General features: G+C 40.3%; 1 protein-coding gene across 1 annotated transcript in view; it reads right to left on the bottom strand.

Moving 5' to 3' along the window:
- Positions 1-9,440, bottom strand: part of cenpp (centromere protein P) — a 75,336-nt gene that overhangs the window by 37,651 nt on the left and 28,245 nt on the right. The window lies entirely within an intron of this gene.

Here is a 9,440-nt window from a genome sequence, read left to right as displayed (position 1 = left end):
GAACTGAGTTTAAAAAGGCAAAACAGTGTTTGAACACTCGGAATCTCAAACCAAATAGAGTCATAAGTGGATTGTATTCTTAGAGGAGCTGCACGGTTTTATAGATTAATGGTTACAAATAATAGTCATCAATAGTAGTCTATAAAATGGCAGAAAATTGTGAAAAATGTCCATCAAAAGTTCTCAGAGTCTAAGATTACGACTTCAAATGCCTCGTACTGTCCGACCATCAGTCCAAACCCCACAGATCTTGTGAGTTAAAAGGTACACATACCTACAGTATACGTATGTTCATTGTTATTTTTCATAATAGCTTTGACACGCTATAGAGCTGCTAACATGTAAACTAACATGGTTTTGTTATAATCATATTATAGTTAAATGTTTTTTGTTTGTTTTTTAAATCAAAGTTAATGATTCCATTTATTATGAATCTGATCTCATTCTTTTAAGGGTGATTGTAACTGAAAATAACAACAATAACAGTAATACTGCTACTACTAATATTGATATTAATAGTAATGGTGTAATACTGTATACCCTGATATCTTCCAGACCAACAAAACACTCACTCAAGCTTAATGCTGTTACTGGGACCAGTGGTTTCCCTGTGGAAGGCTGCTGAAGTCCAGTGGAGCTGTTCCTTTATCAACCAGCAGGTGTCACTGCACACTAAAGAGTTAAAGGTAGTTCTGTTGGTGTCAGTGGAGGTCTGCGAATGTGTGTGTGTGTGTGTGTGTGTGTGTGTGTGTGTGTGTGTGTGTGTGTGTGTGTGTGTGTGTGTGTGTGTGTGTGTGTGTGTGTGTATTGATTTGCTTTTGGAGCAAACCTCAAGTGGCCGTCTGATGAACTGCAGTTTTTGGAACTTCCGCGTTACGGTACAGTACGTACGGAGATTGTTCATGACAAAGACCTTTTTCAGACAGATTTGGTATCTCAGGAACTGATGGGATCTGAACTTGAACAAACAAAGATACACTGAAGCGTCTGGCAGGGTTACAGTCCTGTATCGCCATCAATACTGTTAAAAAAAGTGTCTAAAATATAAACTCACCAAATCTTCTTTGCTGCTCATACGGTAGGGCAAACATGACGTAAGGCCGGTGGTAAAGTAACAAAAAACAACAACAAAATATAGATTTTTAATTGAAGACAACTTTCATTGTTGAGTAAATTATTTAAAACAAAACAATCCCAAATTCAAGATCCAGTAACAAGATTTTTCCAGAGCTTTCAACCGTATCACACGGTCTTCATCAGCTGATGGAGTTTGCTCTATTGTATCTTAATCAGAGTACGTTGTTAAGTTATTATTGTTAGGTTGTTGTTGACACTGAAAGGTGTCATTTACCCAAACTGCAGAAGCTCCTTATCGAACCAGCTCTCTTCTAATTCAAACCATTCCTTTAATGACGAGACGGCACACAGGACCCTGATGTTTAGATTCATCAATAAAAAACAGTAAAACTTGAGTCCGAAGACTGGCTTAAACCTAACCTTAAAGGGTTTATTATTGACTTTTTTTTAGGGGTGCACTTTGGGGCAGCACAACAAGCTGTCAACACAACACTGACATATTATCAAAGTAGAGTTGATGGTGAATCAAAACTGTAATGTTGTGGGTTTTCGTAACAAAGCCTTAAGCAGAGAGATGCTAAAACACTCACAGTTAGTGATGATTCTCAGTGGGTTCAACTAGAGAGCGACCAGTAGTGGATTCTTAAAGGCCGATATAATGCCGATAGTTTGGAGCAGGAAAAAGATGATAGCCGATCAAGAGTCGAAAGATTATTAACATGCACAAATATATATACAAGTAGCCATCCTTATGTGTATGGAGCCTCCATGCAAAACGTTGATGTACGTCCACAGGTGAATGGCGGCGGCTGTGCAGCCATCGGACACGATCAGATAACACGTCCAGTCGGCGTGGATCAATCGGTCGATCTCAAGGTTCAACACTCTGGGCTGAAAGAAGTATTACTACTTCATTCATGTGATGTCCAGTAAAAGTAGGCGGCCATTACACTGGGTCTTTATACATTATATATATCATTCATCATATATATTTTGGAAGGAGCTGATCATTGATGCTGGACACAGAAAGTTCTTCATCCTTCCCTCGCTGACGAAAACAATTCAAACTTTTAAAAATACACACATATGAATGAAGAATGTGATGAACCGATGTGAAAACGTGACGGTGTGTGTGTGTGTTTTCTTTGCCCTCACAGGCTGTCTGGGAGGCCCCCTGTCAAACAGCAGCCCGCTCCCTGCTGACTCCCAGAAACCCAACACCTGCCAGCTGCCTTCTTCCTCACATACATCTTTACCCGAAACCGATACCCAGCGTCCTCAGAGAACGAGGCCGAGCGGCAGTACGACGTAGTGCTGCGGAGGGTTTACTTCTCCACCGTTTGGTCCTTTTAAACGAGGACTTGATGTGCTGCGGGTGGGGTGGAGGAGAGCTGCCTGTCTCTCTCTTTCTCCAGGAAACATATGGAACAGATCTGCCGGTTGGCCAGGCCTCGTTCTGCCACGTCTCACAGCCCCACACACGCATACATATACACAGACACACACACACACGCACACACACACGCACACGCACACGCACACGCACACGCACACGCACGCGGTCCTAACTTCAGGGCTCTTACCTCTTTTCACCCTCTGTTTTTACTCCTCTCTATCTTCTATTTCATTCTCGTCATCTCATAACTCCGTACACGACTTCACCGGCTTTTTATCCTGCAGACGAGTCTTTCAACGAGAAGTTAGTCAGAAAAATAAGCTGATCAACAATAAGAGGAGATGCTCTACGTTAATCATGTCCCAATTCAGTTGCCAGAAGCCTTTTTTTGTCTTAATTTGCACGACACAGAATCCAACAATCCACAAAGGGCCACAAGTGTCACTCTGCAGTCAGTCAGAAACTGGTCACATGACTGAGTTATACAGGGCTTACCAAAATAAAGAGTGGCTTTTCTAATGTAAGAATGAAAAATAATGTTAGTCTTATTAAGCTTTAGGGAAATCAAGCTGTGGTGCTAAAATAATTCTTTTGAATGTGTGAGGCTGTCTTATGGTAACTTAATATAAAAAGAGACGAGAGGCTTCAGGATGTTTGTAAAACAACTCAGCAGGTGATCGACTGTTAGATCACATCGTACGTTATTACAATTATGTAATTTGTAGTAATTAATCCGATGCGATGGCATGGCAACATTTTTACAGGATGAGACAAACGGCTCCGTCAGGTGGAGACGTGTGAAGGAAAACACTTCGCTGCAGGTCAGACTTTAGACTGAAGTCTGATTATCACCAGCTGTGTAAGAGTCGGCATCACACTAGATTTGTATCAACTGTTCCAATATGGTGTTTTTACTTAAAATACTTGGATTATGATCAACTCATTTTCTGTGAATCCAGTAGTTGACGGATCGTTTCTCAAATACAAGATAATAACCATATTTTGGATACTTCTGTCACATGCAGCTGTATTTCTCTACTTAATTCTGTGTAGTTGTGATGATGCAACACTCCCTAAACCACATAAGTACCAGTCCGTCTCATCACTTTCCCTCCTTTACCGGTGGTAGTTGGCTCCTCTTCATCAGGCCTCAGTAAGTTACTTCAGGTTAAAAGCTGCTGGATATGTTTTTTGGTAAAAACTGTAGATCTGTGATGTGTGCTGATTTATTGAGGCTTCTCAGGAACGCGTCTACTTAAAAGGCCCTTTAACAGCCTGGGGAGATAAATCAGATGTCACTGTTGGCAGTTCAAACATTTTAAATCCAAACCCGACAAAGTCAAATCTCTTTTCTCAGTTTATATCCTTTCCTCCTTCTTCCCCCTCTGCAGCCTCTCTTACCCATCAAACACCACACCATGACACCATGATAATAACAATAACTTTATAGTTGCATCACAGACCTGTTGGTAGAAAAAGAACAGGGTTCATTTGAGGTATTTGTACATAATTAATATGATTTAACATCGTAGTTTAGTGCTCTTTAAACATAGATTGGTATCAGACCTGACGTTGGTGAAGTTCATAATCCAATCTGACCCATCATAATGAATAGACTTCACTCTGACAGCTGACGGGGTTTCATTTTCAAACTTGGCTTGGAGCTAAATGAGAGTAAATCTAGCTGAACTCCAGTTTGACGATAATTAGGAATGTGATGCCCAGAGTGTCAGAAATATTTTCCATCAAAGACACGTTGGGAGAAACATTGGGATTTCATGGCTTTCCATTTTAAACTTAAACTTGACGTGTGGATGCAGTGAAGGACCTTGATTATGCTGTGAGGCTGGAAGAAGCTGGTGAGAGGCCAGCGAAAGAGGCAGAGGAGGCGAGGAGGGAGCTCGGGTTTCCAGAGAATAAACCGAGGACAAAGTGGGCAATGGTAGAGTCATTAAGCAGAGAGGGCCTCGCTCTCAGCCGCTCTTCTGATTGGACAACCGAAAAACCTCATCGATCACTTCACAACTCACTAATGATTCCAAGGCTACTGAAATATCAATCTGCTTCTAATTCTGATTCACTTTCCAGGAAGAAGTATGTGAGCATTTTCTTTTGAAAGCCTTTTAAAAATACATAACGCGCAAATCCATCCAAACAAGTAGAGAGGTCATTTAAATCTCAAACGTCCCGTCAAAAAGCTACAGAGGAGTCCTGACGAACAAGAGGGTCATGTGACCGGTGAGGATAAATGTGTGGCAGTCAGATATCATTTAGTGTTTACCTACAGGGATATCAAGGCGACTTACTATCAGAACAAATATTTTATAAAAACAGAATCGACACCCTTCTGTAAATTTAGAAATGTTTCCGGTGCAGCCAGGAGGCCACCTCCGGTTCTGAATAGTGAAGCCAATATGGAAGTGTCCTAAACCTGCATTCTCTCTAATGTCCATCAGGGGGCGACTCCTCTGGTTGTATAGAAGTCTATGAGAAAATGACTCTACTTCTCTCTTGATTTATTACCTCAGCAAACATTGTAAACATGAGTTTATGGTCTCAATCTCTAGTTTCAAGTCTTCTTCAATACAGCATGATGTTCATTTAGTAAATGATGGTCCATTTAGAGTCAAACAGACCATAAAGCAGAGTACGCTTTAGGGTCACTTTCATTCACCGGGTGGAAAAAAAAACAGAGGGCAACGGCTGTAATCCAAGATGGCGATGGCCGAAACGCCAAACTCAAGGCTTCAAAATGTCAGTCCACAAACCAATGGGACATGTCACGATGACTACGTCCACTTCTTAGTTACAGTCTGGTGACCACTTAGTGGTCACTTATCTAAACCCAAACCATGACCTTTATTCTAACCCTAACCAAGTAGTTTTGTTACCTAAACCTGCTCGGTTATTGCAAACAAACCCAAACACCTAATGAGGTACAAAGTCTCCTCAGACTGCTGCAGACGCCTTCAAAGTAAAATCACACTCTTCAGGACGCCAAAATCACAGCAACAAACTCTCCAAAGCTGGAGAAAATTGGACATTTAGTCTGTCAGCGCTCACTCAACACACCTTCACTGTCCAAAAACACACACACACACACACACACAACTGAAACAAACACCACCAACTCATCCAGAGCAGCGCTGAGGCTAAATGAGGCCAATGAAATTAAAATGTTTAGAGGCAAAGACTGAAAGGCCTGTTTGTTCATGAGAGAGAATCCCAGCAGTGATGCTTTCTGTGGGGAAAAGACTGACATGAAAAATGAGTAAACGACGACGACGAGCCAACTGTTGTCTGGCTCTGGAGCGGAAAAACCTGCCCTATGATTAATGTGTGTGTGTGTGTGTGAGAGTGTGTGTGTGTGAGAAACAGAGTCTAGATGTAACTGGCAGCATCAAAATAGTCAAATGAAAGTAGAAAAGTAAAAGAAGTAAAACTATATCTGTAAACTAATATAAACTTTGATTTAAAACTTGTGTTTTTAAACTGAAGCCAGTTGAATCTGTTTCAAAACACTTTAAATCAATTCATTACAGTTCTTTCATTCAGATAAATAATGTGCTGACAATTACGAAAAGTGTGAAGCAGTAAAAGTTTCATGGACATAAAACCAGCCGCCTGCCCCAGATGAACAGAGATTGAATCTTTAGTTTGAGTGTAAATTAACGCTAACTAGTTAGCTTCACACTAAACGCACCAACTGCACTTATGAAAGAAACGTTGACTGTAATTCATTGTCAGAAAACATCGTCACAGATATGGCGCATCATTGAGGAACTAGCTGACGTGATGCAACACACGTTTGTCCGTAGAGCTACTAATTTTCTACCTTTTAATTTATTAATCTAAACAATACATTTTCCTCCACTATACCTTTCCATAGCAACTAGTTGTTTGCTGCTATATTAATGTACTAAATTACGTATATTGCACCTTTAAAATATTGACGTTAACGCATTTCCAGCCATCTCGGCAGCCCTGTTTGTCTGCTTAAACTCACCTAATAAATGCATAAAGCAAAAAATAATGTACTGATTGAAGTTTACTGTATCACACAAACATGGTCATATAACAACAACATCAACAACAGTGTCTGGACAACTGCTATGGTGGTTCAATATTCTGCAGAAATAAACACCCCGAACAATTACAAGCTTCTGCTGCAAGCAACTCAATGGAGCCAACGACAGTTAACATCTTAAATAAATGAAGTTACGTGTGCCCTCGTCTATTCCAAGTAACTGTAACTGTACTGCATAAAATGTAGGGTTCTGGTGTAAACGCATCAGAATGTGTGTTAAGTGTATGCTGTAGCGTTAATAGAGGCACAAAGACAGACAGGAGAGTAGAAATGAGAGACAGACAGACGATGTTATTTCAGCCAGTAGCGATCTTAAAGCGAGAGCTTTTTGAAGAGCGCTCCAATAAAAAGAGACTTTATCCAGATGGAGTCTGCTGCTGAGGAGACAGCAGCGTTCTCCTCATCACAATTAGCACAGAGGGAAACATTCGTGACCACAATGTCCTATTAAAGAGACATAATTACATTAACATGGGAACTTCCCAGAATTCCCCTGCCTCCACAAACACATGAAAAACGCATTGACTTTAACCACAAACAATAATATAGATGAACTGTAACTGTAGCCGGGAGAAGACAGAGTAGACTACTGTTCCCAGTATGATTCATCGACTGAAAAAAAATAAAAATACTGTACCATTTCTACTGACGCTGTACTGCACATCAGTCTGCCCCAAAACCTAATTAAAATAGAGAAAAGAAACTACTTAAGGATTTCAAACTACTTTATTTTGCAGATACAGCGGTAATCGGTAACTATTTTGAGAATTGATGAATCCTTCGTGTCAATTGTCAAGCACATTAGCCAAACCTTCTGTTATTTCAGCTAAATCTTTGTGTTGAGCACGTAGACTGAACATTTCTGGGTTTTGGACTGTTGGTCGGTCAAAACAAGACACTGGAGACATCGTAGGCTTCAGCTAATTGTGATGTCATTTTTTCATATTTTATACAGTACACTAAGCTGGTATCTGACACCCAGTGCTAACCAGCCAAACGTTTGAACAGACTGGGCAATAAGAGTGTGGCTTGGTGACAAGACTGTTTCCATTTGGTCATTGGTGGGATTCATGGACTGAACATCACTGAAGTTAATCTCTGCATTTGCCTCTTAAAGCAAATGATCCACTGATAACAGAACACATTATTTTGTGTTTCTAAATTCTACAATATTACATTTGAACACATCATGATAGCATTTTAATTTACCTTTTTCCTAATACAAATTTTTACTGTTTGGAGCTTGAACGCATCATAATGTAACTCAATGCAACCTTGGTTAATGTTAGCTGTTAGCTCCTTTATTTAGCCAAGCAGGACTGTGCTGCCAACCGGCTGCTAACAGTTTCAACACGCTGATCTCCTGATCCCATATTTTTACTGAATATCGGCCCCTAATAAAGATCACATTTATGGATCTCTTGCCAGATCGTTTAACTGCACGAGGCCTTTCTCTTGACTGAGCACAGAGTTTACTTCTCCCTGGGGAAGCATTAATGTCGAGACCCGATGTAAATCTAATGCATGTCTCTACTCAACTCGACTCGCTCTTCTTTGGTTTTCCATCGGCAAAAGTTGTATATCGTACCCGGTAATCCGATACTTTTTTGTCACCACCTCATATGAAGTTCCAAGGGAGCTGAGCCGATACTAGAAGGTTGAATTAAGAAACTGCAGATCACTGATTGGTCAGAGAGAATGTTAGCGCGACCTAGCACAACACGGGACGTCCTGCACAAACCTAGAGGAGCTACCATCAATAAAAGTGATAAGATTGAATCTTTCTTGAATAAGACAGTTTGACTTTCTTGAATGGAGGCTGTGTGATTAATCAAAGTACAATTATGATCTCCCAAATAATAAAGACAAAAGATTACAGTTAAAAGCACCAAAAGTAACCCTGCACATGTTGTACAGACATGTGAAATGTCCAGAATAACTTTAGTGGAAAATCCCTGTCGCCCAACCACTCAAACATCCAGCGAAGCATTTAAAGGAGGATGGAGGGGATGACTTATCGCCAAAGTGAGCCAGATATATGGCTCTGGTCAACACTGGAAACATATGGAATCAGACAGAAGCCTTTTTATCAGTAATTACTTTATCATGAACAGTCTAGACTTTTAGGATCCTTGAGGACTGAAGCAAGCGCTGACCTGCTGGAGTTTAGAGGTGGAAAAAATTGTTTGCTAACAACGCACGATCAAACATTGTGAAAGCAGTCTCACTGGCTACAGGTGAGCTGTGTAATAGTTGAATTATTTTAATATTTTATTCTTGGATTTTCTACTGTTTGCATGAGGACGATGTTGATTGCAATCAACATTCTTTTGTCAAAACATTAAGACAAAAGTCTGATGACATCGTCTTTCTGGTCGTAATCAAACAGAATGTCTGGATAACACATACAATCATCCAAAACTATTGGAGCCCACTCAATAAATAACACTCTCCATATGCCCCACAGGCCTTTAACTGTTCCATCAAACACTTGTACTGACTTGTTAGTTTTAATGAGGAGCACAGACAACGTTGTAGAGATGAAGACCTTCTGCAGTGTTTGAGGTGTTGGAGCATTCTCTGATATTAACAGACTGAAGACAAAGTATTCTGGGATAAGAAACATGAACTGTGGTATAAATATTCAATGTGAAATCAATCATTGATTAATGTTCTTTAAAATTAAAATGTTAAAAAGTTAGAAGACCTGCTATTTAAATGTATTTCACATGGTGTCAGTGCACCATGTTGAGTTAAGATGTTGGAAAAACAAAATTACAAAATCGTACGACTCTGGTAGCAGTAGTGACCTGTCAATCACAAGGTAGCCCCGCCCTAAAGCGTACTCTGCTTTATGGTCTGTTTGACTCTAAATGGACC

This window comes from Pholis gunnellus (assembly GCF_910591455.1).
Source record: "Pholis gunnellus genome assembly, chromosome: 3".
In the NCBI taxonomy this organism is placed as follows: Eukaryota; Metazoa; Chordata; class Actinopteri; order Perciformes; family Pholidae; genus Pholis; species Pholis gunnellus.
This window is presented reverse-complemented; position numbering and strand designations above follow the sequence as displayed.